Below are 5,580 nucleotides of genomic sequence, written 5' to 3'. Positions count from 1 at the left end.
CATATTCATAGTCATAATCGATTTGGCAATGAGCTGAATTCTTCCTGTAACTCAAACATTTGGTTCAATCGATTTGTAAAAATCGATTTCTGATCACAGTGACTTAGACATTTTAATGCAATCGATTTGCCAATCGACTTGGCTGGTCACAGTGACTCCAATGTTTTAAACCAATCAATTTGCCAATCGACTTGACTGGTCACAGTGACTCCACTGTTCTAATCCAATCGATTTGGCTTGTTACAGCAGCTCAGCTATTTTGGTTGAAATCGATGTGCCAAGCGATTATGCAACATGTTTCTGATAAATGATTAACTTCAATCGATTACCTAATCGAATGCCACAAAATTTGCAGTTTAAGAAACTTAATTCAATTGATTGTCCAATCGATTTGGTTGATCACAGAACTCATTCTTGATGAAAAACTTTTTCACAATCGATTTGTCAATCGATTGATTCAGTAAGTGGTTGGTTCTGTGAATCACACAATCGATTACTCAATTGATGTCCCAATCGATTGTCCAATTGATTGGATTAAACCTAGAACTCAAGTTTCACTAAAAGCATTTAAGTAATCGATTTCCCAATCGATTTACTTAGTAAAAACTTTTGTTCTGAGTCAGACATTCGATTGCCCAATTGATTCATCAATTGACTTATCAGTTGATTGATTTACTTTCTTATTTTATGATTTCATTTTTACTTTGGCAAATACTTATGAAACCATAGTGATGAGTCTACTAAATAACTACTATAACCACTAATCACACTATACATATTTGCATCTTTCTCAAGCACATCCCCCAATTTTGGTTGATTCCTTGAGTTCCAAGCTTTTGTTCCAAGTTTATAGTGTTTGCTTGTTTTTCCTGAAATGTTACTCAGTTCAACCTGTTAGATTTATCAAATGATACATGTGCATTGTATGTTTGTTAATTATGTCAAAATCATGATCAAGAGGACTTATGTCTAACAATCTCCCCCTTTTTGATTAAATGACAAACATACAATTTTAACTTGAGTTTAACATTTCAAAAAAAAAAAAATATAGTTACTGTTATTTAAAAAGAAACTCCCCCTGAATTTTGGAGTTCATGATTCCTTTAACAAGGCTTTAACATAATCAGTCATAGAATAATCAGAGCTTGTTAAAACCAATCAACAGAATTAATATCATAGTACCAAATCAGTTTCAGAGTAGCAACACAAAATTCATCAAATTAGCAGTGCAGTATCAGAGCTATATTGCTACACAAGATTTTATCAATTTTGCAGTGCAGTATCAGATCTATTTCACACAGGTTAGCATACAGAGCTAACTTTTACAATCTACATTATCAGAGCAAATTTAGAACTTTATAGAACTTGGTATCAGAGCAACACAAGTTATAAGTATTAGAGCAACACAAGTCAGAGCAAGTTATAAGTATCAGAGCAACACAAGTCAGAGCAACACAAGTTATAGGTATCAGAGCAACTTGTATAAGTATCAGAGCAACAATGCATATGATGAAGTAACCAAGTTAAATGCAGTGAACTCTCCCCCTTTGTCATTTAAAGCAAAAAGATATTAACATAAGAGAATAAGACAAGGCTACATTTCAATACAATACTAGAACATTACAAAACAACAAAGAAACCAAAATCCTAGTCAACTAATCTAGGGCTGTTCCTCATTATTACCAGCGGGAGAGGTAGAGACTGTTGTATTATCCTCAGCAAGTGTCTCCTCTCCATGAGGTTCAGTGCTATCTAAGTTGGTTGGGTTTTGATCTTCTGATGCTTGACGGCCTATATCTACAATGTCTTCAAATGACAGCTTAAGGCCTAAGTGTTCTTGTATTGCAGTCACATCCTGAGCAACTGAATTGAGCGATGCTTGGAGAGTTTTTAGAGATGCTTCTACTCTTGCATTATGAGCAGCTTGATTCTCCATGAATTCCAGCAACTTAGCCAAAAGCTCAGATTGTGCTTCAGCTGGCTCAGTTTGTTCAGCACTTGGTTGTATCCTTGTCCAAATGCCATTGATCCTTTTCAATTGCATCTGATTTACAATGGATTCACCAAAGGTTAGAGTAGTTTTAATTGATTCTTCATTGACACATGATACCTTGAAGTGTCTCAGAATCTTTGTAATTAACTGGGGGTAGGGGAGCAGCAGCTTTCCTTGTGCTGATTCCACCATGTTCATCAACACAATCCATGCCCAGCTCATCTTGAGCTCCTTGTACAGGCCCCAAAGCAGGATAATATCCAGCCTCTGTACAACGGCATGATTTCCTGATCGAGGTACTGACATCTGTGTTAGCACATACATCAGCATACGATGTTGGACCTTCATATGACCGATTGGAAGGGATACTTTTTCAACAAAGCCTTCAATCATTAGGTCTTGAATTGCCGTATGTCGATCTACTGATGATTCCCAAGCGTCATCAGTCGAATCAGGATCTGTTCTTCCATCAATAGCTTCTCCAAAGAATGGTATCCTAACAGTTTGGAGAAGTCTTCAAAAGTCATTGAGATTTTCTTACCCTTGACTTCAACCTCGAATCCAGTATTGGTGAGTTTGAAGGTTGAGTAGAAGGATCTAATCAGCCTTGGGTAGATTTCTAAAGAACAGGAAAGGAAATCTACTAATCCATGAAAGCTCATGTGGTTTTGGAAAGTAAAATCATTTGAGTCAAAATAGGTAAAATCCAGAGTTCTAGCCTCTTGGATTTTCCTTTTTAAGAAAGAAGAAGGGAGAACAACTTCTTCAACAGGTTTGCCTTTGAGAGGTTGAACCTTCTTTGGTTGGGGGGAGGATATAGCTTTCTTATTTTTCTGGGTTGCCCCTTTCATGGCATCCCCCAAGAGTTTTTCAGATGGAGGAACTTTCCTCTTTTTTGTTGTTTCTTGAGTAATTGCAACAACCTTCCCTTTGTCTTTAGCTAATACCTTATGAGTAGGTATTGAGACTCTCTTAGCAGGAGGTGAAGGAGGTTTAGGGGAGGGTGTTCTTCCACTAGATGTTGAAGAAGAATCTAGGGAAACAGATTTAGAAGAGGATGATTGAGGTTTTTCAACAGTTTGCTTTACTCTTGCCATTTGAGATATTTTGGAATTTTGAGATGATTGAGAAGATTGAGAAGGATTAAGGCACAGAAAAATTCGAGTTTGGAAGAGAAAATATGAACTGATGGTGAAAGTGGGTTGAGAAATCGATTTAGGGATTTATATAGAACTGTTCAGAATCGATTTCTCAATCGATTTTATTTCACATCTAGGTTCACCAAATCGATTGTCCAATCGATTATGTTACCGTTACTTAAGTGAATTGAAAGATTTCCGTTACAACCACCTCCAACGGCTGTAATTTTTCTCCAAAAGTCGTATTGTAAATCAATTCCCAAATTGATTTCGTAATTGATCCTTCAATTTGATAAATCGATGTCCAAATCGATTTCCTTATTAGTTCAGGAAAAAGCTCATCTCAACATCGATTTTCAAATCGATTCATTTAAGTGCAGGTTTTAAAATTCTGACTCAATCGATTTTCCAATCGATGCTCAGGTTAGAGTTTGGAAAAAGTTAACATCTTTGGATGTTCTGAGAAAAATAATCGATTATGAAGTCGGTTCTTTAAACTATTTTCCAATAATTCAATCGATTAACCAATCGATTGGATTAATGAATACTCCAGTCTTTACTGCTACCTGATATTAGAAAGTCGATTATACAATCGATTATCGTGTTTTCAATTTTGACAATTAAAACACTGTGCATCATAAATCGATTATGCAATCGATTTTGTAATGCTGTTTTTCTATCTAGTCACAGGATAATCGATGTTTCAATCGATTTTGTCACAGGGATCAGATTTCATTGTGAGCTATAATTCCAAGTTTCATTCTAATGAAGAAGAAATTGTTCTTGGGTAAGGCTTTGGTGAAAATATCAGCCAACTGATCAGCTGTATTAACATATTCAAGCTTAATCTTACCATGTTGATATCGATCCCTAATAAAGTGATGTCTAATCTCTATATGTTTGGTTCTAGAATGCATGACAGAATTTTTAGTAATATTTATAGCACTAGTATTATGACACATGATAGGCACAGTACCTAAATCAACACCAAAGTCAGAAAGGTGTTGTTGCATCCATAAAATTTGTGCACAACAGCTTCCAGCAGCTACATATTCAGCTGTTGAAAGTGCAACACTATTTTGTTTCTTGCTATGCCAAGATACAAGTGAGTTCCCTAATAGTTGGCAAGTACCAGATGTACTTTTTCTGTCCAATTTGCACCCAGCAAAATCAGAATCAGAATAACCAACTAGAGTGCAAGTAGATCCCTTAGGATACCATAAACCTAGATTTTTGGTTCCTATAAGATATCTAAAAATCCTTTTGACTGCACGTAGATGGGATTCTTTTGGATTTGCTTGATATCTAGCACACATGCAAACACTAAACATAATGTCTGGTCTACTAGCTGTAAGGTATAGTAAAGATCCTATCATGCCTCTAAACATTGTCATATCTATAGATTTTCCCTTCTCATCCTTATCTAAATGACAAGCTTGACTCATGGGTGTATCAATGGATTTAAAATTATGAAAACCAAATTTCTTTAATAGATCATTATAGTATTTGGTTTGACTTAGGAAAATGCCATTCTTGCTTTGATTGATTTGAAATCCCAAGAGGTAAGTTAATTCTCCCATCATGGACATTTCAAATCTTCCTTTCATTGTATTTTCAAATTCTTTACAAAGCTTATTGTTTGTTGATCCAAAGATTATGTCATCAACATAAATTTGGACCAATAGAATGTCTTTTCCTTGTCTTTTTATAAAAAGTGTCTTATCAACATTTCCTCTTGAAAATTTTGAGTTATGAGGAAATTGCTGAGCTTTTCATACCAAGCTCTTGGAGCTTGTTTCAAACCATAGAGGGCTTTTGTTAGTTTAAACACATGGTTCGGAAACGTAGGATCTTCAAATCCTGGTGTTTGACTAACAAAGGCTTTCTCTTGGATGTCTCCATTTAGAAAGGCACTTTTACATCCATTTGATATAGTTTAAAGTCCATTATGCAAGCATAAGCAAGCAGGATTCTAATGGCTTCTAGTCTAGCTACAGGGGTATAGGTTTCATCATAGTCAATTCTCTCCTCTTGGTTATAATCCTTGGCCACTAGCCTAGCCTTATTCCTAGTGATTATCCCATTTTCATCCATTTTGTTTCTAAAAACCCATCTAGTTCCTATGACATGTTTGTCTTCTCTCAAACTGATTGAGCTCTTCTTGCATGGAAACTATCCAGTCATGGTCCATAAGAGCTTCCTTTATGTTTTTGGGTTCTACTTGAGATACAAAGGCTGTGAAATTGCAGAAGTGTCTAAGGGTTTTTCTAGTTGCAACTCCTTGAGAGATTTCTCCTATTATGTTGTCAATGGGATGGTTTTTGTTAAACTTCCATTCCTTAGGTAAGTCAGCTTCCCTAATAGGTTCTATACAATCTATGTTGTTTGGAGGTACTGTTTCATTAGGTTCTATTGGTTCAGATTCTACAATTTCATCCAAAGAATTAC

Source organism: Cicer arietinum, chromosome 5 (genome assembly GCF_000331145.2).
Source record: "Cicer arietinum cultivar CDC Frontier isolate Library 1 chromosome 5, Cicar.CDCFrontier_v2.0, whole genome shotgun sequence".
Classification (NCBI taxonomy): Eukaryota; Viridiplantae; Streptophyta; class Magnoliopsida; order Fabales; family Fabaceae; genus Cicer; species Cicer arietinum.
The sequence above is the reverse complement of the archived record's forward strand: the minus strand, read 5'-3'. Positions refer to the sequence as shown.